Below are 8,382 nucleotides of genomic sequence, written 5' to 3' on the forward strand. Positions count from 1 at the left end.
AAGTGTGCAAACCCCCCCCAGGTTCAACCTTTATGAAAGTGGAATAGCACCAACGTGCACGAGGGACGGCTTTCGCCCCGTGTGAAGAGACGCTAGCGACGGCCTTGGATAAGGACTGGCCGTGGAGTTATGATTCGTGGTTGCGGTACGTTTAGCAGCAGTAGTTGGATAGCTGCACCCACACCTAAACACCCAGCAGATAGCGAGAGCATAACTGGCCGTTACATTTGCCCTTCTTTTTTTAATTTTTATTTTTTTTGCGAGACATTTCTGTATTTTATAGATTTAATCATTTTGATTTGCATTTCAACGTTGAGGCTCGCCCACATAGAAGGAGTGGTTGGTCACTTGCATGCTTGGAAATAAGCTTGTGTCAGTCCCTTGGTCAGCAGTACCGAGGACTTTAAGATTAGTCCCCCTAATGTTTAATTTACTTGTTGAATTGAGCCGCCGTGTCTTTGATATGGACTGAGACAATTGATTTTCTCATTGTGTGGATTATAGTGTTGGCAGCAGATGGCAGGGCGGGGCAATCCCCGGCCGGTGGCTGTAGTGCTGACACCTCAATCCTGTTTCCACTCTTCATCTGACCCGGGGGGGGGACCATAGGGGGCTTCGCAGCCATGCAGCCTTTGTTGCCCGTCCCTCTTAGCTGCAGGAGTCGCGCTTGGAATAATAAAGGGGACGGGGATCAACAAGACCAGCTCAGTGCAATACAGCCAAATGTCTCTGCCAATAATTAGCATTGTGGGGCAATTATATACATTATATACGAATCAGCTAAACCGAGACAGTGTAGGACAGACTTTCTATGGACCACATTCATGAAAGATTCTTACTTTTTTTTGGGGGGGGTCAAGTCAGTTTTATTTGTATAGCCCATCCACCCATCCATTATCCAAGCCACTTATCCCAATTGGGGTCAGGGGGATGCCAGAGCCTATCCCAGCAGTCACTGGGCGGCAGGCGGGGAGACACCCTGGGCAGACCGCCGGTCCATCACAGGGCCCTATTTCAGCAGCTCAGATTTATTCTGTATTCCAAAAGTCAATACCTCTCCCGGATCTCAGATCTCCTCACTGGATTTGAGGGTTTCGGTTGGTGTTGAGTATTATTTATGTTGTTAGTCAAATATGTTGGTAGTCAGCCCACACTTAATGTGTTGTGTTACCGTTCTAATAAATTGGAAAACACATTTTGAATCAAATAGCGTTGACTCAATTTGTCAGCTGAGTTATCAAAATATAACGTGATATGAATGTTAGACTACCCAGGTGGTACACAGCAAGTCGTATTTTCAGCTATATTATTCAATTTTCAGCAAATTATGTAGAGTATTGCCATGTATCGCAGTATGTTTCGTATCGCAATGTGTCGTGATACAACCGTATCGTGACCCCGTGTATCATGATAGCCCAATATCACACATTACAAATATGCCTCCAGGGGCTTTACAGCAACACAACATCCTGTCCTTAGACCCTCGCATCGGATGAGGAACAACTCCCTAAGAAACCTTTAACAGGGAGAAACATAGTAAGAAACCTCAGGGAGAGCAACAGGGGAGGGATCTCTCTCCCGAGACGGACAGACGTACAGTGGATGTTGTGTTTACACAACTTACACGATGCAACATTGAGAGAGGATAACAGAATTATAATGCAATTCTAAAATATATGAAGAGGAGGATGAGGAGGATGCCAAGCAGTGTCCAGACGCCACCAGAACAGCCCGGACCTGAGCCACGTGACCTCCATCACCATGTAAAAAAAAAAAAAAGTGTGGCTTTCTTGGTTGGCTGATGTTGGTGCTTGAACATTTTATATTTGGTCAAATTTCAACTTCGGATATGTCATCATGCCGAATGCAACACCGACATAGACTTCCTTTCTGCCATGTCCTTTAAATTCTCACTCAGCGGAAACCACTAAAACCACTCCAGGGATAATTTGGCAGATTTGCCGCCGGCGCTCTTCTGGCGGTGATTTCTCATCTGAAAACATGTGATCGGTTGCGGCATTATTTCCTGCAACCTGAAGCACCTGCCGCCTCCGCACAAAGAGGCCACCCACCGCTTAAAAAATTAATCTCACTCTTTGACAATAGCTGACATTCAAGAGATTACATATAAAGCTGCTTAGGCTGTTGCATAGGTTTGTGAACTTGCATTCAAGGGCATCCGCTCAAGGGTAGGCCGAAAATACATCTCCATAAACAAGTCGTGCCAATCGCAACGCTGTGTGCTGGTTATATGAGATGGTCCCAACCTGCTGAATACTGCGAAAGAGGACATGGAGGAAACCTGCAGCCCACATGACTTTGTTTAAAAAAAAAAGGTGCATTTTCCTTAATAGCACATTAATCTGCCTGGCCTGGGCGTCATGTGTGGGTGCTAATGATGTGACACCGGTCCTGCTCCCCGTAGAGCTGCTGTTATCAAAAACACCCCCCCCCCCCAAAATACATTATCTCATCCTGATCATTCTGCTGTGAAAAAGCTGTAGGATTCATCAGACGGTCGAGGCCGTGGAGCTCCGTCACAGTGAAGAAGGGCGTAGAAACCCGACGGCTGTCTATCCCCGTCCTGACCCGGCGGCAGCATTCTGCTGATGGCAGCAGCACCGGCCGCACGGACACCCTGGGACAGGCCGGAGTATCCTGACTCATAACTCATCTTCGCCATGACGTCAAATCCTGGCTAATTCCCGTTCAGTTCTGCGTCACTCGCTCCCTCGCACGCTGAGATTTGCCACGGGATAGATACTCAGTATTCATTTGCATCACTCGAGCCCTCAAAAGGAGCCGCGACACGAGCCCGGGACACGCGGTGGGTTCACGAAGGCCCTGATGGCCGGTCCAGCTTAGACTCCGGCGTGGTGTTCAGTTCCCCCCCCCCCCCCTGATGTGCAGGCGAACTAATCCGTGGCATTCCTGTTACCAAGACGTATGGTGAATGATGTGATCCTGCAGGGTGGAGAGTCTCACATGCGATGCTCAGCAGTCAGGCTGCACGTAAAAACCATTTACGTTTGCATTCACGGGGGTTTCAGGAATTTTGAGCCTGATTTCCAATGACGGTGCTCAGTAACAGATGCACTGAAACACCTGTGAGATGAAAGGATGGCAAGACGTCTTGTGGATTTAGATTAAATCACCGGGGGCGGTTTATAAAGTAGACTAGAAGAACCCCGCTACAATGTAGCGGCTTGGTTCTCCACCCGTCTAAATCTCCCCCCTCTTCATCCTGCCAGCTAACCGCCTCCCCCCTGCCCCTAAACCCCCCCCCCACTCCAACTCCCTCCCCCCCAAATGCTCAGAATCATCTGAAATGCCGAGAAAAGTGGTGCCATTTTTAGAAAATGCATATTTTGCATAATTATGCATAATTATATTTTAATGTTCTGCTATTTTTCTGGTCCTTTCTGGAACAATACCTACCACCTTCGCAAAAAACTTGGATCATAAGTGCATTTTTGCAAAAATGCATATATTTTGCATAATGCCAAAACATTTCCAAGTTTCTAAAAAATTTTTATATACACTACCGTTCAAAAGTTTGGGATCACATTGAAATGTCCCTATTTTTGAAGGAAAAGCACTGTACTTTTCAATGAAGATAACTTTAAACTAGTCTTAACTTTAAAGAAATACACTCTATACATTGCTAATGTGGTAAATGACTATTCTAGCTGCAAATGTCTGGTTTTCGGTGCAATATCTACATAGGTGTATAGAGGCCCATTTCAAGCAACTATCACTCCAGTGTTCTAATGGTACAATGTGTTTGCTCATTGGCTCAGAAGGCTAATTGATGATTAGAAAACCCTTGTGCAATCATGTTCACACATCTGAAAACAGTTTAGCTCGTTACAGAAGCTACAAAACTGACCTTCCTTTGAGCAGATTGAGTTTCTGGAGCATCACATTTGTGGGGTCAATTAAACGCTCAAAATGGCCAGAAAAAGAGAACTTTCATCTGAAACTCGACAGTCTATTCTTGTTCTTAGAAATGAAGGCTATTCCATGTGAGAAATTGCTAAGAAATTGAAGATTTCCTACACCGGTGTGTACTACTCCCTTCAGAGGACAGCACAAACAGGCTCTAACCAGAGTAGAAAAAGAAGTGGGAGGCCGCGTTGCACAACTGAGCAAGAAGATAAGTACATTAGAGTCTCTAGTTTGAGAAACAGACGCCTCACAGGTCCCCAACTGGCATCTTCATTAAATAGTACCCGCAAAACACCAGTGTCAACATCTACAGTGAAGAGGTGGCTGCGGGATTCTGGGCTTCAGGGCAGAGTGGCAAAGAAAAAGCCATATCTGAGACTGACCAATAAAAGAAAAAGATGAAGATGGGCAAAAGAACACAGACATTGGACAGAGGAAGACTGGAAAAAAGTGTTGTGGACGGATGAATCCAAGTTTGAGGTGTTTGGATCACAAAGAAGAACGTTTGTGAGACGCAGAACAAATGAAAAGATGCTGGAAGAATGCCTGACGCCATCTGTTAAGCATGGTGGAGGTAATGTGATGGTCTGGGGTTGCTTTGGTGCTGGTAAGGTGGGAGATTTGTACAGGGTAAAAGGGATTCTGAATAAGGAAGGCTATCACTCCATTTTGCAACGCCATGCCATACCCAGTGGACAGCGCTTGATTGGAGCCAATTTCATCCTACAACAGGACAATGACCCTAAACACACCTCCAAATTGTGCAAGAACTATTTAGAGCAGAAGCAGGCAGCTGGTATTCTATCGGTAATGGAGTGGCCAGCGCAGTCACCAGATCTGAACCCCATTGAGCTGTTGTGGGAGCAGCTTGACCGTATGGTACGCAAGAAGTGCCCATCCAACCAATCCAACTTGTGGGAGCTGCTTCTGGAAGCGTGGGGTGCAATTTCTCCAGATTACCTCAACAAATTAACAGCTAGAATGCCAAAGGTCTGCAATGCTGTAATTGCTGCAAATGGAGGATTCTTTGACGAAAGCAAAGTTTGATGTAAAAAAAATCTTATTTCAAATACAAATCATTATTTCTAACCTTGTCAATGTCTTGACTCTATTTTCTATTCATTTCACAACATATGGTGGTGAATAAGTGTGACTTTTCATGGAAAACACAAAATTGTTTGGGTGATCCCAAACTTTTGAACGGTAGTGTAGGTGAAAAAATCTAAGATGCTCATCAGAATCATCTGAAATGCTGAGAAAAGTGTTTTTTTAGCCATTTTTAGAAAAATGCATATTTTGCATATTTGTGCATGATTATGCATAATTTTAATGTTCTGCTATTTTTTTGTAGGTGCCCCTGATCCTCCCCAATAACCTCCAAAAAGAATCAAGGCCCCAAGCGCTTTAGTTTGGCCCTTTATAGACTCTCACACAGACACACACCAGACACACATTGTGACAATACAGGAGTAGATAAACCAGTGACACCAGTGGGTTACTCAGCTGTTCAGGAGGTATAGTGTATTGCTGATGGGAGAGTCAGCCAACCTGTGGTCGTACAAAACAGTACGCTGGCAGTCAATCCAAAACACAAGTCAGCTCACCGGTGTTGAACACCAATTACTGGCACTGCATTCTTTGCAAGTACCACTTGATTTGAACGATTCACACATGTTTGTGTTTGTTATGCAGTTTGCCCCGTGACGGCCTGGCGGCCTGTCCAGGGTGTCTCCCCGCCTGGCGCCCGGTGACCCCTGGGATAGGCTCCAGCATCCCCGCGACCCTGAGAGCAGGATAAGCGGTTCGGATAATGCAGCTCGGGGCGGTGCCGTGGGTCTCTCTAAAAGTTAGGGATGAGATTAACCGAGATCCCACTTTGGGATTTTTGCAAGCTGCAATAACGCCGCTGAAAACCAGTGAGAGCTTGATCATGAATTTAGGTTTTACGACTGAAACAAGCTTTTCAGTCATGGCATCATTTGTTGGTTAGTTTGGCGGCACAGTGGCGCGGTGGTTAGCGCTGTCGCCTCACAGCAAGAAGGTCCTGGGTTCGAACCCCGGGGTTGTCCAACCTTCGGGGGGGTCACCCCAGGTCGTCCTCTGTGTGGAGTTTGCACGTTCTCCCCGTGTCTGCGGCGGGTTTTCCCCGGGTGCTCCGGTTTCCCCCACCATCAGAAAGACAATGCATGTTAGGGTTAATCCTCCTGTCTGGGCCTCTGACCGAGGCAGTGGAAAGAAGAACTGGAGTTGGTCCCCGGGTGTAATGTCTCCACGGGGATGAATAAAATATCTAAAAATGAAAAAACTAAAAATTAAAATGCATGTTCCTTTATTACCTGAAGACCATTTTGGGTCCTGTAACAGTTCAATTCCTCCTCGTCTCGGGCCATGTCAAGTCAAATTAAGTCCATTGTATTTGTACAGCCCAATATCACAAATTACAAATGTGCCTCAAGGGGCTTTACAGCAACACAACATGCCGTCCTGAGACCCTCGCATCGGATAAGGAACAACTCCCCTAAATAAAACCCAACTCTTAACAGGGAGAAGAAACAGGAGGAAAGCTCAGGGAGAGCAGCAGAGGAGGGATCTCGCCCCCTCCAGACGTCCTGCATAGAAGTTCTCTCATTTCTGGAACGGATGGAAAACAGTTTTTCGACACTGCAGATACAAACGATTACAGTATGACGGCCAAAAAGTGAGTCTGGCTTTTGTGCTTTGAGACCGGATTGTTTAACTTTATCCGCAAACTACAACAAAAAAAGAGAGGCACATTGAGTTTTCTGATAAAAGTTTAGAAGACGCCCTCTCGTTTCATCGAAACCCCCCACAACATGAGGATAAACTCCATTTTAGCAGCACCCCCGGAGCTTCTCCAAAACAGGGAGTTGGGAGTCAGGTGCCCCTGGCAGCCATGCAGGCTGCAGGGTCTCTAATCCCTTTACACACTCGTCCCTGTCGACACAGAGCCCCCTGTTTTCGACACAGGCCTCCGTTGAAATCGAGAATGACTTCATACGAATAGTAGATGCGAAAGCCTGGACCGTCGCCTCCTAGTCTGAAGTCTAACTTTTGAGACGAGAGGAAAAAGGTGCCACTGGTGCAGCGGCAGGGTAAACCCCCGTTGTCCGGTCGGAGCTCGTTACTTTTGGTGGCGGCCTCGGTGATAATTGCGGCCTGGGAGCTTTGTAGGTGGAAATGGGAGCAGGGTTTTGCCGGCTCCGGATTTTCCCGGTGACCCTGCCCCACGCAAAGCCCCGAGATAAAACCCACAAAGCGAAGAAAAGGTAAATCACTGGCCTCTTTGCTCTAATTAGCAGTAAATTGGGCATGGGTCGCTAATTAGGCGGACCGCGGATCCAGAAAGCAGCCACCATATGGCAGAAGAATAGACTTAAGAGTCAACCCGTTGCTGCTCTTTCAATCTCAGCAGCGCTAATTGTTTTTCTTCTCATCACCCCCTTCCATGATCCCTCTCAGCGAGAGAGACCACGTTTCATGGTGGTTTAAGCTACTTTGTTGATTTGGGGTTGGCCGTGTCCCCCCTCGGACCACATGGTACGGCAAGGACATGGCCGCACAGGGTCATTGCGGGAGGCCTGAGATGCGGCAGAAGTTAACACCACCGTCAGGCTTTTGTATGGCGATCATCTAACTATCTGAAGGTACTTATATACGGCTGTGTTTTCCCCCAGATAATCATGATCAATCCAGATGAATAAACGGATAAGTAGAACAATACGACGCCCTCTTCATGCCCAGACATGTGCCTCTAAGCCTGCTCTGTGTCACAGTAATTCATGTGGACAGAAGGGTGGATGAAGGTAGGAAACTTTCCGCGCTCCCAGAAAGCCGTTACCGACAGGCCAGGGGGGGGGGGGAACAGCGAGGCAGGTTTCAGGTGGACGGGTCCGGCAGGACGATATCGGCTCATAATTCGCGAAGAGCAAACATCACGACGTCACCGGACAACGACGAGAAAGGTGGACCGCCTCTCGTCCCGTCCAGCGCCGACACTTGTTGAGCGGGGCTCTCCCTCTGAGCGGCGTGACTGATTGATTCACCCTTATGGACAGTAAAGATTAAGGGGATGACAAATCAGCATTTGCTTACACAGCGCCTGGGGCTAATCTTCTTGTCTTCCTCCAGGAGCCCCCAGACGAGATGGGCTCACACACTCGGTCTAGTCGAGGGGAAGAAGGACGAGGCGGCAGACTGCTTCTCCCGCTCCGTAACGCCGGAGTCCCACCGGCCCGGACCCCCCAAATCAGCGAGCTTCTCTCCGAGCACCTCTGCGCGGGTTGCATCGGGCCGCTTACTCCGAGCTGATGGTCTGCTTCCCTTTGCTCTGAAGGGGGTCAAGACTTGTAATAGACATCCGAGAGCTCCTTGTTTCGAGAAGAGGCCGTCGTTCAAAACAGGATACTCCCTATA

Source organism: Lampris incognitus, chromosome 6, assembly GCF_029633865.1.
Source record: "Lampris incognitus isolate fLamInc1 chromosome 6, fLamInc1.hap2, whole genome shotgun sequence".
In the NCBI taxonomy this organism is placed as follows: domain Eukaryota; kingdom Metazoa; phylum Chordata; class Actinopteri; order Lampriformes; family Lampridae; genus Lampris; species Lampris incognitus.